Consider the following 20,752-nt stretch of genomic DNA (forward strand, 5'->3'; position numbering starts at 1 on the left):
GTAATCTGCATTTGTAAAACAAAACCTGGCACATATAAAAATGCAAATTCTGCCGTTTAAGTGATTGCTTATAGACATTAAGGAGCTGCTGCATTTGATTGTATTAAAGAAAACAGTCCCAACAAGTTTGGTCTATTGAAACAATTAAAAATGTTTGAAGTGTGACAAAATACGTTGATTGTTCCCAGTGAGCTGTGTTTACAATCTGATGAAATATAAACACATTGGGAAGGTTATAAAAGGAAAACAGCAAAGAATTAGGATAGAAAATGCAGTATGTTTGAAAGTAGAAAATGCACAACTAAACAAATCAAAAACAAAAGAACAGAAAGAAGAGACAATGCTTGTGAAGAACTGTAAAATATGAGCTAGATGAAAAAGGATATTCACAAACATATAACAAACAGTAACAAATTGGGGAGTACCATGTCTTGTTGGTTAGCACGTTAGCCTCCCAGCGCTGGGATCTCGGGTTCAAATCCCATCGGTTTGGAGTTTTCATATTCTCCCTGTATCTGCCTGGGTTTCCTCAAACAGTCCAAAAACATAGAGGTTAGGTGATTTGGCTACTGCTAAAAAACTGCCCTGGTGTAAGTGTATGAGTGTGTATGGCATTCTGAGCAGTGTTGATTGTAAAAGTTCCTTGGGTATCCAGAAAGGCGCTATTTGAGTGTAACTATAAATAAAAATAAATAAAACAGCAGGAAACATGTTTACAGAGGGCTAAAGAATACGAGTGATGATTTTAAAAAGTGAATTTTTAATGGCTGATTCGTATGTTGCTAATGCACCTGACTGGACATACTACTTGGCCATTGTAAAATCCTGGAACCTGCATCAAAAATCTGGATTGATGGCCTGTGCTACGCTGCAGATATTTATAAAGGTCTGTTCCAACAAGTGTCAATTGTAATAACAATACCTCAGTTGAAACAACACTGACATTGACAATAGCAGCCTTCATAACAAATGATGTGTGATGGAACAACAATCTTAAGGAGATGCAAAGTAGCTTTAGGAATGTTAAATTATAAAAGGTTTTCTTGAACCATACATCCATTTTAAGAATGTAGCCACTTAATTATATAGTAAACCTTTTCTATTACACAGAGGATCAGTCATACACCTTTGTCTGCTTAATCTCTCAGAACATGATTTATTAAAACCTACTCCATGACCCTAACGGTGTATCCATAAAAGCAGGGCAGAGGTTCATCCTGAAGTCCTGTGGCTTCTAGGCACTTTCTCACTAGGAAGGAAAATCAGCAGAATCCCTCTAAACCCCTGCTAGAAGATGTACCAGCAGATGGAAGTTCAAACACATCCATTCCATTTCCTGTGCTCTCCTTCAATTTCTGCTAGATAGCTTTCTGATGATACACATTAGGACAGTATTAAGGAGGGTAAAGTGAACTAAATTCATACTCAAGTAAATCTTTTTTAAATTATTGTTATTTGAGTAAGGAGACGACCTAATGTAGAATTAAACAGGTAGCAACTCACTTAAGCCCTGGTTAACTTTAATAACTGGTGGAAATTCCTCATGCATCCAGCATCCACCACCACAGGAACTGAAATATGTGACTCCATTAGTTTATCCACCTTATTTTCAGTGCCTTGAGGGACTTGGAGAAATTCAAGAGAAATGTATTATTATTATTTTTGTTGTTATAATTACTAAGATTTTTTGTTTTTAATTATTAATAAAGTTATTAATTGGACCACTATGATAGTTATATTTATATTAATTGCATTCATAATATTTTTAATGAATTAACACCAATTTTACATAATACATATTTATATCAATATTAATTCTATGTGTATGTACAATACGTATGTATTATTTTATTATAGTTTATTTTAGAGCATGGTGGTGCAGCAGGTAGTGTCTCAGTCACACAGCTCCAGGGACCTGGAGGCTGTGGGTTCGAATCCTGCTCCAGTTGACTGTCTGTGAGGAGTTGGTGTGTTCTCCCTGTGTCTGCGTGGTTTTCCTCCGGGTGACTGTCTGTGAGGAGTGTGGTGTGTTCTCTGTGTCTCCGTGGGTTTCCTCCAGGTGACTGTCTGTGAGGAGTCGGGTGCTCCGGTTTCCCCCCACAGTCCAAAAACACAGGTTGGTAGATGGATTGACGACTCAAAAGTGTCCGTAGGTGTGAATGTGTCGCCCTGTGAAGGACTGGGGCCCCTTCCAGAGTGTGATCCCACCTTACGCTCAATGATTCCAGGTAGGCTCCGGACCCACCACAACCCTGAACTGGATAATCAGTTACAGATAATGAATGAATGAAGTTTATATTAATCAGAAGGAACATATATGAAGGGTCTAATGAGCCTCTCTGCTCTGAGAGCTCACTCCAAGAGACGACACTAAAGAGTTAAAGGTCTCCATTACTTTGTGTCCTCCTCTCTCTGGATGGTAACTCTGAGGATGTGTTTAACACTTGTGTTTTTGTCTGTGCTGTATTTTGAGAACTTTCACTGCTTTTTAAATCTGGCCAACAACTTGCACAGTGAACAGGAAGTCTCACGCAGAAAAACAAACAAGAACGATCGCTTACTTCCATCTTTCAAAATGAGGTGGATAAAATAAAGGAACATACTTGAGCAGAAGTACAATTACTCAATGCCGTAAGAGTGGGTTCAAATTTTAATGATCAAATGCCACAGAAATCCAGCTGACTTCCTCTGTGTCTTCTCTGAAAATTTCACAATATTAGAATGTAAAATATTCAGCAAATTACAATTCCCTCAGTATTTAACCTAAGTACCTACAACTGAATAAATATAACTAGTTACTGCCTAGTTCTGCTTGTCAGAGACTGGCAGTATTATTATGCAACCAGGGAGGTACCCACTACTCCACTGGAAGTTCACATAATAGAGACCTGAAAAGTCTCCTTTGGTCTTCTTTTGATTAGCAGAAGAGGCTCATTTGGATGCCCTCGAACTCAGCTCCATTAACAAACTCTCACCAGCTGCCAGCAAAGTGCTCCATGGGGGCTGGAACAGGCCTTTCAAAGAGTGCGCTGCAGGGCATAGGCACTTTTACAACATGGAGAGAAAGATACATTGAGTTTTGCATAGTCACACAGCAGCAGTGGTTCTCCCAACCTTCTTACAGCATCACATGCACAACCCATTCATGTAGGTTTAGTGTTTGCTGAAGGTTTTTTATATCTTCTCTACAAGCTTCTACCCCATCACTGCTTGTTTGTCCACATGTGAAATAAATGTATAATATTTTGTCTGTTTTATACCATTTAAAAACTATCCATCCATCCATCCATTATCTGTAAGCGCTTATCCAGTTCAGGGTCGTGGTGGGTCCAGAGCCTACCTGGAATCATTGGGTGCAAGGCAGGAATACACCCTGGAAGGGGCGCCAGTCCTTCACAGGGCAACACACACTCAGACATTCACTCACACATGGACACTTTGAGTCGTCAATCCACCTACCAACGTGTGTTTTTGGACCGTGGGAGGAAACCGGAGCACCCGGAGGAAACCCACGGAGACACAGGGAGAACATACCAACTCCTCACAAAATTTGAAACTAGTTGAAGCAATAATAGAAATCAAATAGAAATCTCTACATTTCCTATGAATATTATTTTTGTTGGAAGGCTTTGATAAAATGTAAATGTAAAGTGTAACAACAGTAACAGCTGTTAATTGCTCAGTAAAATCTGGAGAGCCCAGTAATCCCAAGCACATTCAATGGTGGTGTGGTCTGGACTCTAGGCAGGCTGGTCCTAAGGTGAACTTTTATATATTTATCTAAAAGACCATTCCCAGGATTCCCAGGATAAGAGTTCTTCACCCTTATATATATATATATATATATATATATATATATATATATATATATATATATATATATATATATATATATATATATATATATATGAAGCGTACCTAGCATGAAAAGTCCATAATCATAACCCAAACCATAACCACAGTCCTAAAATCTAAGTTCCAAAAGGTTAGAAGAACAGTCACCAGCACTCTGTCTGTAATCCTTCTTTGTGTAGGCACAAAGAACAGCACCACCAGTGGATAGGAGCTAATGTTTGCCTAGTGATTGTAAAATAATTAGAAAAAAGATAGCAAATTTAAAAAATAATAGTAATATTAGGAATATCTGGAGTATGCTTTTTAGTCATATACAATATGTGCACATTTTTGGAGATCTTGTTGCTCTAGGCTGGTTAATCCATTGCTCAGAGGTCACCAACAGCTTTTTTGCTCAGTTTATAACAGTCCTTCTTTTTGTTTAATACTTTTACAGGGTCTGAGCTTCTTGGCAGCTTTATATCCTTCTGGACCCATTGAACTGACTTGTCTTCCCACAGTGAAAGGATGGAGAGAACTTTAGTGACAAGCATGAAGCTTGGTTGTCATCTCCCAGAGTTTATCTAATGGGGAGTTTCCGTGTTCTGCCAGATCTTGTATGGTTTGTTAGGGGGTTCATCTTCTCTTTGAATCATTCTTGAACATTAGATTTGGGACCTTTTGATATTTTCCATAAACTTTCCCCTCTTTCATGCAAGTTCTATCAAATCATCTACTTAGAATATCTCCTGACCTTTGTATTAAAGTATTATCAACTAAAAAGTCTACTTTGTCAGCAATGTCTATTAGTTATACAGAGTTCTAACACAGTGGCATATACTCGCACCTTCAAAAGTGCTTAACATCTGGCTTTGTTTTATCACAAAGAATCATTTTAAGATGTGAAATCAAAGACAAGTGATCCCTCACAGTGAATCTTGGAGAGTTGGTAAAATATTGACCTGTCTGTCCTGCAGAACTAGTCGCATATAAAAATTAACAAGGGCGTCTTGTGGGTCAGCGGCCTGGGCCCTGGGAGCACGGCTCTGCGTGTTCTCTTTGAAGCTCCATCATTTACTCTGAGGCTGCTCCGCTGAAGCCATGGCTCCGGGCCAGAGGAGCAGGTAACAAGCCTTCCCCACAAAGCCCAGAGCACGCTCACACTGCTAACATCCTGAGTCAGCGCAAGCAAGCTTTCAGTGAGGAAGGGGGATAAAACGCACAGAGCTTCAAAGCGCTTTTCCCGTTACGGGTCATGACAAATGCTCTCGGGTGGAAGTGCAGCTATAGGGTTGCACCAATGAAAAAAAAGATGCCATTTTGAGGAAGGCACGATAAAAAAGGTTCATTTGTAAAGACGAGACTTGTGTAGAACCATGGACACTTAAAGGAGCATCTGAATGCAAATGTGCGTCAGGTCTCCATGATGGTTCTGCACCAAGAAGGGTTCCAAGATTGACCATCCACATGAATATTAGTGGAGTAAGATACAGATGTTGAATGTTTACTTCTGGATCACACATGTCACTTCAGCTATTGGTAGCATTACTCCAGGGCATGCAGCTTCACTCTTCACAGACTGTTTTTTCTACCCCTCTAAATGACACACGGTATAGTGCATGATGATCAGAAACTAATGTGCAGGTGTCCTACTGTTTAACTTCATTTCATACGTATCTTTGGAGGTTATACAAGTTCTGCAAAATGAAGTGGTAGACCCTTAGTCCCCAGTTGTTACTCTCTTGTTGCTTGCTGTACAGAAATCTCAGTTCAAGTAGGAACCGCTTAGTAATATGTAGTGATTCTCTTTAGAGAGGTTGCACTGTAAATAGCAGGAAAGTACAGTGTAAAACAAGGCATGGTACACTGTAAATACAGGGGAAAATACTTTGTTTCTAAAACACAGGCCATATTATAAAGTGTTACCCAAGTTAAATATGTGTACACAGTTAAATGTCTGTGTCCACAATGTGTGCAAAGTAATGTAGCTGAACACACTAATAGGTTGAGTCCAACTGTATTTGGACCTGATGCTCATTTTGGGACATCCTACAGATACAGTTTTTTTCATTTTTATTCCCCACAATCCCAAAACATGTTTTTATTAGTCGACTGACTGTGTGAAATTGCCCTGTGATGCACTGGGTGTGTTCGCTGCTTTATGCTGTCACCTCTCTGCCAAAAACTGATCTGAGGGCACTGACACGGATTGGCTGCTGTTGCATCATCCATTTGGATCCTGCCTGCACATTGGTGGTGTTTGAGGCGACTCCCTAATGTTCCAAGAATGTAAAGCACTTTGAGCGCCTAGAAAAGCACGTTAGAGGTATAAGCAAGTAAAACTGTCTGGAGAATGATAAAGACGTTTGCCTTGTCTTGAGCTTGCCTACCAGTGTTCTCCCCCTCACTGTGCCTCTAGATTTTCCACAGAGAACCCAGATCCAGTTTTGTCATTCTGGAAGCTAAACAGCAGTCTTTTGTACAGCGATATTGATAAATATCATTTATTAGAGCTGTGGAACTTCTTCATGTGTGATTTCTTCAAAGCTGAAATCTGATTTTCCCATAACACATGCAAACTAAATAAAATTTATGTTACTTTTTTCTTGCGTTCATGCTGTGGGGGGAACAAGGAATTTATGATTTATTAAATTTAATTTAATTTTTCAGTTGAGGTTTGAGAAAATGTGCCATACAAAGACTGCCCATCACCCACCCCCTCACCCCCCTCACTTTTACTGCAGCGAAACCTTCTACTCTTCTGGGAATGATGGACTAGGTCAGGTACTAATGTTGGATGATCAGTTCCTGATATCAAGATCCACTCAAAGTCATCCCAGGGGTATTGGAAAAAGCTGAAATGCTCCAGAAAACCAAGCTCCTCTTCTTCACAGCCCAGTGGCTCAGTTGTTGCTTTTTATAGCTGAGTTTACAGATAATGTGAGATATCTACAAACGTTTGGACATGTGTTTCAGCACATTCTGCGTTACACCCAAAGATTCTATAACATGAACATTAATGAGAGGTGAGGGAAAGGCCCATGTCTGAGAAAGTCTTTCTTCCATTTGCATCGTTCAGTGCCAGCATCGTCATGAAGTTGTGATGTATTTACTGCCCTCTATTGGTTCAGGTCAAGAAAATTAACCTGCCATAGAGTTAAACACAACCAGGTAGCCCAAACATCCCATTAGGGATATGTTAAATGTGACATGACAGTCTGCCTAACACAGTAGCGCACTATTTACCTGTTCATATACATTGCCCTGTGTAAGGAGCAGAGAGTTAAGGTTCCTCCTCATGGTCTTCTTGCTGTGAAAAGTGGTTCTTTCTCCAAGTAGAAGTACCATTCAGTTCAATATCAATGTCCAGGTCTTTAAAGAAACCATTTATCTATGAAAAGAATAAAAAGAATTAAGACACATGAAACATATAAATATATTGTTTTTTCCAGATGTATTATTCTCATTGAAGTAAGGGTACCCTCTCAAATTTGCAATCAATGTAGTGGGACTTCCAGAAGGCCTGGAGTCATATTTTTCTTATAAAACAGCGATACAAATCAAATCATAACTGGTTGATGCCACTTTAAGTTCACAATTAGGTCCAGGTCCTGAGGTCCTGGAAGAGCATGGCTTACTGAATCTACAAAGAACTCTTGAGTAGTTTTTACCCAAGTTTCTTTTGAGTGTTGTAGGGATTTGTTTGATTTGTAATTAAAAAAACACTAACCACTATATTTTTCACCTAAAAGACCTAAATACAGCCTTTGTTTCCTCAGATATCAGCCTCTTCTGGGGCTTAGAAGGCCTTGGCTGTTCTCTGCTCATATCCAGTATATTTGCGGCTTGTTTGGTCACCCGCTGGTGAGAAAGGTTAGACTCAGCTAATCCAGGAAGTGAAACTCTCACAGCTGTGTCCCATCTCCTTCTGTCTCAATCAGATCCTGGCAAACAATCACAAGCTATAGGGCAAAGAACAAGGCAACAAGGCATTATTTTGCTGCTTTGGGACGGTTCATTTCTCCTCCTTCATCCCAATGGAAGGCGACCTCTCTACGAAACAAATAAACCCCTTTCTCTCATCTCCTACACGAGTGTTAAACAGAGAAGCAAGGGTCAGGCCAAGAGGTCATTTCACATATGGCCTGTTACATGTGAGTCGTGGCCTTTGGTTGTGAAGTCATGGAGGTGATCTGTGGCAATAGTTGTGTCTGTAACTAATTGACGTAGAGAGAGAGCATAACAAAGATGACCAGGGTCTCCTGGGAATTTTTCACCAGTGAGTCAGCGTCGGGTGGCTCGTGTATTCTTACGCCATCTTTGCTTGAAAAATAGTCTCAAACTGACACTGATCTGCGTCAGGACCATTTCAAAAGGAATGTTTAATTATGAGATTAAAACAGCACTATAAATTTTAGTATGGTTAGAGAACACTGAACATGGCTCATGTGGATAATGGAGTTTCCAGTGGAATTTGGTAGACTCTGATAATGCCATTACCCTTTTTATTATTTGTTCCGTTATGAGTTTGTCTTGTTTGCTGAATGAAATACAATTTGGTTGTTGTTGTTGTTTTTATGATATTCATATTATATTACAACAATGTGGTGTGGACCTCAGTTGAAACCACAATGGAAATTCATTATTCCTCTGAGCACATGACCGCTCTAAACTGCTTGACATTTCTCAGGCTTTACAAAGAATTGTGTCAATGCGTTAAACCACAAAGAAAAATTAAAAACACTCGACATTTTCACAGTGCTGTTCAACAGTACAGAGCTAAGGTTTATGGGTTTACAAGGGTTTAAAACTCGTGCTGACCCAGGTGTTCAGCTGTGAACCCACAGCCTGTACTTGAAAAAATTTGAGAATTGATCACAGGGACACTTTAATCAGTGCTTACATACAACAACTTTTATTTTTTTTCCGCTACAAAAAGTTTTTCCATGCTACTCTCTCTATTTACTCCCACCCTTGCCTGTGTTTGATAGTGTTCTCCCAGAGACTGGGAACCACCATGTCGTGTAAACATTGGTAACATCATAGGAATGTGCATTGTTAAATGCCTTGACATTTTCACCCCGCCCCAAATAAATGGTCCACTATTTACCTTCTCTGAAGATAAACCAAAGCAGGACATTACCATGAAAGTGAATCTGAAGTCAAAGAGACTGGACTCTGTGCACAGATTCATCTCCCTGTTTCGTGTGTTATGTTTGTCAACATTTCACTCATGTCCTTTTTTGTTTAGACTGAAAGCATAGAGGAAGGTTTCTGGAAAGCAGAATGTATGAGAATACTATGGGAAGTGACGTTCAAAGGAGTATCAATTCATCTCCTGAATACAATGTTGATGTTGGTCTAAACCAAATTCCCATCCACTGGGTCATCGACCCCTCCCAGGCCACGGATCGATTCGCGCTGGATTTTGTTATGGCAGCAGTTTGATGAGGGAGTTGCTGAAATCCACTTTCCATTATTTTAATCCTCTGTTTTTAAAACTAAAATTCGAATGTAATTATGCCGTGCCATGTCCAGGCACCCAGGCCAGGTTGTGTTCTTCTATGGGTCTTGACATAGAGTATGCTCCAGACCCACTGTGACTTTGATTAGGAAGAAAACTGAAAAAAACTGGAATCATTGGGCGCAAAGCGGGAATACACCCTGGAAGGGGCGCCAGTCCTTCACAGGGCAACACACACACACATTCACTCACACCTACAGACACTTTTTAACTTGCCAATCCACCTACCAACGTGTGTTTTTGGACTGTGGGAGGAAACCAAAGCACCTGGAGGAGACCCACGCGGACAGAGGGACTCCTCACAGACAGTCACCCAGAGCGGGAATCTAACCCAGAACCTCCAGGTCCCTGGAGCTGTGTGACTGCGACACTACCTGCTGCACCACCGTACCACCTTATAGGGCGAGGTTAAATGGAGTAAAACAACAAATAAAGTGAAATGAAGGTTCTGACTAAATATGACAAAGAGGAAAGACAAAAGAGGACACTGCAAAAATTACTAAAAACCAGTTTTCTACTTTTCGCTCCTCACTCCTGAGCTCTTTTGAAATAAACAGAGGCTTGTTCTCATTTAAAGGGACAATCTGTAAGATGGTATTTTTGCTCATAGACTCCCCCTACAGTTGAAGAATATAATTTAGGGGAGTCCCTTCCTTCCTCCAAAAGTGACATAGTGCAGTTTCTGCAGTGCTGAGCCATGATTACCAATGACAGGGGCTCTGTTCTCACTATTTACAGGTAAGTGGAGCATCACAACAATTTCAAAGCTGTAATCTTATGGTTAAAATACTAGCTAATGTTGCTTTAAAGGAACAGGCCGGTCATTCTGAACCGGGCTGTTTAGACAGGGGAAGGAAGGTTCTGTTTTGTTTGATACCTGTGGTGTTTTGACTAAAGCATGTCATAGATGTTAATGAGCTACAATGACTTTTGTGGAAAAGGGGCTTAATATGTCCCCCATAATGCCTAATATTTTTGTACACATTTTCAATGTGTCTAAGTTTTTCGGTCTGCAGCGCCTTTCATTTCGTCTTGTTGTTTGATTTACCAAACCTAAGAGCCTTGGTTCCCATGCTGTTGATTATTCTTGGTCCTAGACTACACAGCCTGAAAGTCCAAAGGAGTTTCATCGTTAACTCACTGGTTTTAGGGTCAGTTTTCCAGACATTGAGTAAGCCGAGTCATGGACTATGTTTAAAAGTAAAATAAACCCTGACGAGGCATAATCCCTGTCTGGGAAACCATCCCTAAATCTAATAAGATGCTTTATACAATGATGGACCACACTTGGCATTGGGCCTGATGAACTTAGGCTCATGTGCATCTTCTCCAGAACATCCCATGGTGATCCAGATCTTTTTAAACCAAAAATAATGCCTGTGTACAATGGATGCATCTTAAATAGGATTCCCTGATAACTTTAAGGGGATAAAGCCGACGGTGTTACGTTAAGATGGGGTGTAAAACTCAGGGAGTCTTTGTTCTGAGCCACTGTAAATGATGGACTGTGCATGGGTGACTGTACACCTTATGGAGATGGAGACCATACTTGGACCATGTACCCCATAGAGTGGGTCTTTACCCTCTGGCACATGAGCCTGAACTACCAGATCTAAGGGTCGTCAATGCTTTCGTCAGGAGTGCAGCACACTAACAACTGACAGATGTAGCCACTTCCTTCTGCTGCCTGACCGAGGGGGGCTAAAGTTTAGAGTAAGAGGGGGTTTACTGTTTAGTTTAGTGGCACAAGTATAAAGATAAGGAAAAGATATACAGTAAATCAAGTATACTCCTTGAAAAAGGAAACAGAGGACAGAGTTATAAAGCCATGGGTTTGTTTCACTACTCACAATGCCACAGTGTCTTAATTTGATTTTACTGGTGGTTGCATCCAGTTTCTCAGCACGGACCATTGCCCAGTCCATTTTTTGTTTTACATCAGAACAAGTCAGTTATATAACAGGAGAATGTAATCTTTACATAAATTTGTAAACAAGCTGTAAAAATACAATAGAGTCAGTTTAGAACTGAACTAGAAATTCCCATTCATTGTAAATACAGAAGGAGGTGGGGTTTATCTTGTGGGTGGGGCTTTCTGAGGGTTGCTCACACTGCTAGTAAGAAAGCTTAGGCTACATTCCCATTACCAGGCTTCTTTAAGCCTGTGGACATGTCAAATCCAATCTCTTCAAATCAGATTTGAGACACTTTCAAATGTGCATGCAGATTAGATATGAATCGATCTGTAGGCAGGTCAGGTTTCATGTGTCTTTTTTGTCTGTACAAATGCTTAATTCTGTCCTCTTCAGCCAGCAGCAGCCGCAACATGTAGGCTGTGTCTCAAATGGCTTCAGGCTTCCTACATATTGCAGTGTGTGGGTTACGCAAGTATGGCTTTACACCAAAATAATGCATTGACCGTTAGAAACAGAATTTTTTGTTAGACATCTGTGTTTGACACGTGGTGGAGTACTTGGATGTAGAAGCCATCATTTAAGAACCTTAATTATGCATTACACCGGGCTTTGGGCCCATTTGTGACAGAGCTGCATAAATGTCAAAATATGTGCATGCACACCATTTCAAGACAGAATTCACTTACTGACTTACTGTGTTCTTTATATTTATACAAATGTATCGTTCTGTTTTGGTTAGCAGTAGGTCTAGGGACTACCTATGTGCAAGGCAGGATCACACCCTGAATAGGTTCACACATTCCCGCACTAAGTCCAACCTGCGGAAACATTCACACAGGAGGACACAGCTAACTCCCAGACAGTCACCTGCATGAAGGAATGAACCCAGGACCCTGAGATCCTGGAGCTCTGTGGCAGTGACACTATAGCCTCCTAATGATTAGATATCTATCTATATACAAGTTACTATGGTCAGGGTCAGCACAGTGGGGTAGCAGGTAGTTTCACTCTCACACAGCTCCAAGGGCCTGGAGGATGTGGGTTTGAGTCCTGCTCCAGGTGACCGTCTGTGTTCTCCGTGTCTGTGTGGGTTTCCTCCCACGGTCGTCCAAAAACACACGTTGGTAGGTGGATTGGTGACTCCAGGTTGAAAAGTGTCAAATAGTTGTGAGTGTATGAGTGAATGTGTGAGTGTGTGTTGCCCTGTGAAGCACTGGCGCCCCCTTCAGGTGTTCCCGCCTTGCACCCAGTGATTTCAACTAGGCTTCGGGCAAACCGCAACCCTAAACTTGAATTGGTTCAAACAATGAATGAATGAATATATGTTCAGTTTATATTTAGGAGGTTAAAACTCCTAAAGCTTAGGTGAAAAGCTTTGCTATGTTACGGATGCTGACTTGTGGTTACTCAATGCTCTGAATGTTTTTTTCTGTCTTAGATGGTTGGCTTGGTGCAGTGTAAACAAATGAGCTTTTGCTTTTAAGACTTTAGAAAGCTTGTATTAACTTTTAAGATATTTTTCTCCACAGCTACACAAACAGAGTAGCAACCCTCGGGCTGCTGAACAGCTCTGTGTGAAGTGTTAGTTAAGTCAATACCTATTGCAACTTTTTCTGGGAATCTAAATAATTCTCCTGCTTCTTTAAAAGTAATATTTCCCTCCAGATCAAATGTGCGTAATTTTTGAGACTGAAGGGAAAGGTCAGACATAATTATGGACTGATGAATTCCATGGCTATTCGTCAGCCTTATCAAGGCTGAACTTTAGCCTGAAGAAGGAGACTGTGTTGTTGTAGCGGAGCCCAGATGTCATGATAGTGGCGCTTGGCAAACTCTTTTGCTAATGAAGGCTTGAAATCCGTGTTCACATTGTGCCTGGTTTCTGTTTGTGCCTTGGATTAAACTCAGTGAAACCGTACCCTGTTCTTTTTTGTTTTTGTTTTGTTTCTTCATCATCACATTTACATAAATATGACTATGAGGAGCCATCAGAACCCTCCCAGCTTTTAGAGAATGTCTGATACTTTCTGTTTTTTAGTTATGTCTGTAAAAGCCTGATGCTTTTAATGCTCATTTTTTAATTTAAAATAACTGCCATTTATTGATTTAAACTATATGGTTGAATTCTGGGGTGGCACAGTTCCAGGGTCATGTGGTCATGGGTTTGACCCCGGCCTCGGGTCACGTTCTGTGATGATTTTTATGCATTGTCCCCACAACTGTGCTTCTGTTTCCTCCCACAGTTCAAAAACACACGCTGGTTGCTGGATTGTCTGTGTGAGTGTGTGATTAACTGTGTGAGTATGTGATGCCCGATGATGGACTGGCGCCCTGTCCTGGGTGTGTTCCTGCCTTGTGCTCAGTCACTCCATGTAGGCTTTGGGCCCACTGTGACCCAGATCAAGATAAAGCAGTTACAAGTGATGAATGAAACAAAAACAAATGACAAAATTGTCTAGTCAGGATTTTTTTTCTCTATGCTATTTGAGTAGATATTGATAAGAAGCTGGTCTGAAGGTCTAAACATGGGGTCAGATTAAACATGGGGATACAGGAAGTTGCACTGTACCACAACTACTTTACCAAGTTCTGGTCTTAAATTAATTCCAAGTGTTCTAAAGCTGGTGTTTTGAAATGTTATACAGCCCTTTTCCCAGCAATCAGACGCACAGTGGCCTAAAGCCAGCTATTAGTTGTATGTCAGAGAAAACAAAGCAAAACAAATATGCAAATAATCAAAGCTATTCAATCAAAAGTACATCAGCGAGTTTGTAAAAGCATTATTTATTCAGAGCTTACAAAGCTGTGGATTAGTCTTTTTCTTTCTAATGCTCATAAATATGACACAATAAAAAACACCATAAAATATAACACAATTTAATGTTACATTGTTATAAACTTATAAAGTTGATTTATAGCCTCATTGTAGGCCTTGATTTAATTTACTCAGTTAAAAAACGTCTGTGTCGAGCTAAGAAAATCCAGTGCAAAGTTTGTTTGGACTGCATGTGTTGTGTCTAGTTCCCAGGACTTATTTCAGAAATATTTTAGAAACAATTCCTTAAACAGACCCATACAATCCCAGTTCACCCGAGGGAGTTAGGCCTTTATTTGCTGTAGTAGTGTGCTGGGAAGGCTTCACACAAAATGGTGCTTCAACTTTCTACAAATCCACAGCTCTTTATACCTCTTTGACAGACTCTTGGTACTGGATATTGTGCCTAATGTTCATGTGCAGCTGCTTCAGAGCATGGCATTCCATTGGTAAGAGTTTTTCTGTGGATTTTACGGTGTTCGATACGGTGATCCACTGTGACAGCTCCTAATGTGAGCAGATGAAGTAAAATCAGCTACATGTATTTGAGTAAATGTAGTGTAACAACACACCTCTTCCAATAAAACACTGTTCATTGTTCTGCACATTTATACAGTTTCTTCATTTCTTTTCTCTGGCTTCCAAGGGACCTGATAAAAGCCCTTTTTAAAAGAAAGAACCGATTCTCATAACGCTGAACATGGATTCTGTTTACAGATAAAGTCCCGTCCCTCAGCATAAAGAGCCAGTCAGCTTTCTGTTAACAGATAAAGTCCCACCCTCTGGCAATAAGAGCCAATCAGATTGCTGGTTATGGAGAAATGTCAACTACAAGTTATTAAGGACTTTATTTTCTAAGTCATTGTTTTATTTGTAAATTTAGCTTGAAATGAGAAAAGGACATTTTATTTAGAGTATTTTGTTATTTAGAAATCTTTGTAAATCATGTTGAAATATAATTGAAAGTGTAATTTGATTTGCCATTCAGTTGTTACATTTTCTACAACTCCAAGGCTACTTCAATATGCAGGATATGGCATTGATCATAATGGACGTTATACATTATGTTCCAGACCGTGGCTTGAAGAAATGTTCTGTAAGTGGACCATAATGAATTTTAATTAATTACCCCTGGTCTAAAATGATCAAATCACCAATTCTGGAATCACATGACTGTAACAGCACTCCCACTGGACTGCTTGCACTACCACAGACATAGTCCACTTTACTCTGTGGAACTTCTGAAACTCAGAAACCTGAAAGGAACCTCTAGCAAGGGGAAGCTCCAAACTGAAGGAAGAAGGTGGCCTTGGCGTTAAGTTAGCATACGCCTCACACCTTAGGGAGCACAAATGTGCAATACTAAGAAATAACAATCAACACACATATCTGAACTAACTCAGAAAATGAGGTTTGTATCACGCCCTGGTGAGTGGATAGTTGTCACTTGGGACTTTAGATGTAAGGCTTTCCCTCACTAAAGGACAAGACCTCCCTGTTCCTCAGTAATCAATCTGAAAGAGTAAAACACATGGAGCAGCAACAAAAGTGGTTTAATGTTACTGATAACATTGGTAGTGTACTTGTAATCTCTGAGGTCTGGCTGACACTGAAGCAATACACAACATTATCTCAGCTGAACGTCTGACAAAACCAGATCAGACATGTCTGATGACTCTTGTCTGGGGGAGGAATCTGAGAGACTTTTGAAGAAGTAAAGCAGACGGCTGGGACGGTTTTGTGGCATTTCGACTCACTCACACCTGCGGCTCTTCTAGAGCTTGATTACTAACGCTGTAAAGAATGGAAGACTTAAGGTCTGAACTCAAATTCAAGCCAGTGAAAACTTTTCCTGACCCACATACTGGATGCCATGTTTGCTTATTCATCACTGGTAAGGATTTCCCCTCCACGATTTCACATGAAGCATGAAGCCTGTGTCACAGCTTTTAGGGCAGTTTGGTTTTGTGGTGGAGTGACTAGGAGTCATTTATCTTTCCTAGGTTTTACACTCACAATCTTTAAAATAAACATGTCAGAAAGGGTTCTATGGTGCAAAAATACACATTTGTTTCTCCAAAGAGTCTTCCTATGAAAACGGGTTTAAACTTTTAAAGGCTTACCTTGTTTTATTTAGCAATTAAATGGGAAAACAATGCCAACTTTGTGATTGTTAAAGGTTATAGGAGAGAGGAATGCAAGTCTGTAATTGCTGGCAATTCCCACAGAGTTCAAGGAGTTAATGAACCTCCACATAATGTAAAGGATCTACACCAATTAATTTTTTTCCCCCTAGAACTACAAAACCCAAGCCAAGACCCATTTGAAATCTTTATTTTAAGGACTGTAGCTCTTAACATTTGGTTTGTTCATTCCATGCAGCAAAGTTCATAATGTTTAACTAGCTGCTAATGAGCCCCATTCATTGGGGCATAGCAAAACAAAACATACTTCAACTTTGTTCCCTGAAAGTAGAGAAAATTAGGTAGTGACTAAGAAGGTATGTTCTTAGTTACTTTTACTGTGATATCAGTGTGTAATTTATTGGTGTTAAGCAGAAGTGTGACTACATGAGCAGTGAAAATGAGGTCTCACCAACCCAGCTCTGATTTCAGAATAAATAATAGAAACAAATAAAACCTTTACGACAATGATGGCGAATCATTACATTTAAAGCATGTGCAGCTTAGCCTCTTCCTGCAAGAAAAATACAGTAAAGCTTTTTTTCCCCTTCATAGGGCGATACACACTCATACATTCACTCACACCTACTGACACTTTTGAGTCGCCCATCCACCTACCAACATGTGTTTTTAGACTGTGGGAAGAAACCAGAGCACCCGGAGGAAACCCACACGGACACTGGGAGAGCACACCAATCTCCCCACAAATGGTCACCTGGAGTAGGACTTGAACCCACAACCTACAGGCCCCTGGAGCTGTGTGACTGCGACACTACCTGCTGCACCACCATGCCACCCAGTGTAAATTAAGCATCTTAAAAATGAATCCTTACACAAGCCATATTTCATCTTTTCTCTATGTTTAATTCAGAAAATAAAACAGTTATAAAACAGCTTTGAATTTAACTCCAGATACTCTTTAGCTGTGGTAATTCTTCATCTCTCCAAACTCTTGATGACATAACACAGGGCACATGACCAACTTTTTAAGGAAATACGTATAGAAGACTATTCCAACCCACAACCTCAAGCCTCTTGGAGCTGTGTGACTGTGACTCTACCTGCTGCACCACAGTGTCACACAACAGATGGACTACTCTCTGTAATAATACAATTATAAAGTTCTCCTGTATTGTCAGTGGAGCTGGTATGAACAGTGAATGTAAAAGCAAGAAGGTGGTCATAATGTTATGGCTGGACAGTGTATATAGACATTTCTTTTGCACCTATTTTGAAACAAAGATTTGTCTTATACTTATTCCGTGTGCTGTTGCCCCCTTTGCCAACCTTTATTTAAATTCAAGAACATGCCACTATTGCCAGGTACTGAAAGTGCAGACAAAGCTCTGCCCTTGTTCCCTAATTCAATATACTGTTATGTGAATGTGCCCAGGGCTTTCTTCTACTGCTGTACAAGAAATCAAGGCCTACCGATGCTTATAAAGCACAACATCATCAAGAGCTGGGCGGGGGTGGGGGTGGGGGTGGGGGCAGGGTTGATTGAAACCTTTCCCTTGACCCTTGCTTCCTATATACAATGACTTGTCATTTCATCAGGTATCACCTACCATATAGGATTTTAATAATTATTGAATGTGGGCCTGTTTTATATCCTCCACCTCATCCATCAATGGAAAGAGACCAGTGTGTGGTGTTATTATGAGTGTTCAAGGCACAGAAGAGTTGCTGGAGCTTTTGAAACATCTCAGTGTCAGTTGTGGTTTGAAAAGAGTCCACCAGCCAAAAGTATGTCACCAGTGTAGACTCAGTTAGCTCATTTGGGGCCATGACCCATAATTCTGTAAAGCTGCTTTGTGACAACACCTGGGGTAGAAAGTGCTCTATAAATATAGGAAATTTAACTGAATATCCAGCCAACGGTGGCTGAAGGACTAGAGAATGACTAATACACATTATGCCTGGAAACAAACTGCCAATACAATAGCTGGTCAGTGGTGGTCTTACGGCTGTCTCTTTCCATTGATAGAAAACTAACCAGACATCCATTGTAATTAATGAATTGAAATCTCCTTTTAAATTCAGTGTAGCAATTTCTGGTGCCAGCATTCGGGAGCACACACACACAGCCTGTATTATCTCCATGTAAAACACTGCAATATATTATGACTCTCTAGGTGCTGCACATAAATCTAAGGTAACCATGTTCAGTGCTGGTGGTTGCCAAAGCGGTATAAAGAGGAATAATATACTGAAGTGTGGAGCAGTGGAACTGCGTAATACAGCACTATTCAATACCTTTGGGATGGACTGGGTTGGAATTTTTGATCCAGATCTAATCATTAATCATCAGTCCCTGATCTTACTAATGCCCTTGTTGCTAAATGTAAAATCCTCACAGCAATGTTCCAATGTCTAATCTAAAGCCTTCCTAAAACAAATGTTGTATGAGCAGAACTTTAGACTGGGCTGCTGATAATAAGCCAGCACTTCAGTGTGTACGTACTTCCTTTTAAACCCACAGTTCTACCATGGGATTTTTTGGGCCCTGCCTTCTAGAGCAAAGCAGACACCCAGACCTCCATCTCAAGTTTTCTGAGTTCTTTTCCTTTCTACATTGTTTATTTACTCCCTAACCACATGCCATCTACTGAAGGAGTGTTTTGCTCTTGCAAATTACAAGTAATCACCAAACTATTTTCTTCTCATGAGCCTCTATTTAGCTAAAGCTTCATGATTTCCATTAAGCTTGGGCTTCTTTGTTTTGAAGGCTCTGTTTTCTGGAGACAAACCAGCTCCACCCCACAACACACATAAGCATTCAACACAGTAAACAGTAGTACAAATATAAAAAAGGAATGATTTGTGAAAGTTCAAATTTACCTATTATGCCTGATGTTATTATTAACCCAGATGTGTTTGACATCTATATTTAGGTCCAGATGCAATGCAGCAAATATCTCTGAGATGCAAAACTTATATTCCACTCTTGTACAGCAAGCTGAGTGCAAACAAAATAATGTTAGCGTCTTAAAAGCACATATGCAATAGCATGCCAACAGAAATACAAGAAAATGTATATTCCTCAAAATCTGTGATATCTTAATGCATGTATTAGTCCACAGGGGTTGATTTATAAAAACAATTACAATATTTGATCATTAGAACAATATGAAAGACGATTGCATGACTTTATGTTTGAGCCAACTGGACTTCACAGCAATGCAGTTATTACTTTAGCTCTGAGGCTATGAGGCTAGCATTGCTAACAAAGATTAGACCACAACAGACACACAAATCTGTTCCATGAATACATACGCAAAACATATAGCAAACGTTCATGTTACAGAGACCTGCCCATGTAGTTTATAGCACAGTATGACTTCATATGGACTGCTTATATTAACAAATCTCCAAATACAGTAATGTGAGAACTATGCTAGGTGGAAAGTGTCTTATATGTTTACATAAACTGTATGGCCAAATGTTCAATCTTTTTGTAATTAAAAATATGAATAGGTAGTTTGTCCTTCATGCCCTGTGAAGGACTGGCGCCCCCTCCAGGGTGTATTCCCACCTTGCGCCCAATGATTCCAGGTAGGCTCTGGACCCACCCGACCCTGAATTGGATAAGCGGTTATAGATAATGAATGAATGAATGAGTTTGTCCCTCATGTGCTCCTGTAACACTTGCTGGAACATTACTGTGAGGATTTGATGGTATTCAGCCATAGTATGTATATGAAAATATGTAACAGCACCCAGTGTAGTTCTCTGAAATGTGTAAGAAGTCATACCTCCCAGGCCAACAGTATAAACTCAGTCCAGAATGACTCAGTTCATCATTCAGTTATTACAAGCCTTCACTGTTGCTATTTCCTCTTCAGCTTTAGTCTTTAAGGGCAAGTGGCAGATATCAAATGCCCAAATAAGACTATGGTATTCAGGAGTAAAGCTTAGTCACTGTTGAGTCTGCAATGTGGATTAATGCAAATAGTGCATAATAGTGAGACTATTACTACCACTAATTAACCTTCTTATCATAAAGTCTACACTAACAGGAAACACATGGAGTGACCACCAGAAAGCAAGACGTTTCTGCTGTCATTCGCTCTGTGTGGGGGATTAGCATGAAAGCCTGCATTGTGTTCAGATTTGCACCATAGGATTTTAATTGCATTCTGTTTAATAGACATTCTCAGCAGGGCCCCATTAATGTCATGTTAATATTAAACACAAACACAAAATGATAGCCATTAACACAACTTTGTGAGTGTGAGCTGTCCACGTGGCAAAGCTTTAATCCGCGATCCTTTAACTGACATCTCCAAAGGTGCTTTGAAGCAGAAACCTGCTTGCTACATGCTAAATGAACTAAATTAATAACATTGTTACTTGAGTAGATTAAATACTTCCATTTCTAACCATTCACATTGTGTACTGTGACCATGAAACAAGGAGAAAACACCTCCTTTCCACTTCAGGGCTGAACGGTTGTGAGCAAAGCGTGCAGTAGTGTTTC

The sequence above is a fragment of the Hoplias malabaricus genome, chromosome Y (genome assembly GCF_029633855.1).
Source record: "Hoplias malabaricus isolate fHopMal1 chromosome Y, fHopMal1.hap1, whole genome shotgun sequence".
In the NCBI taxonomy this organism is placed as follows: Eukaryota; Metazoa; Chordata; class Actinopteri; order Characiformes; family Erythrinidae; genus Hoplias; species Hoplias malabaricus.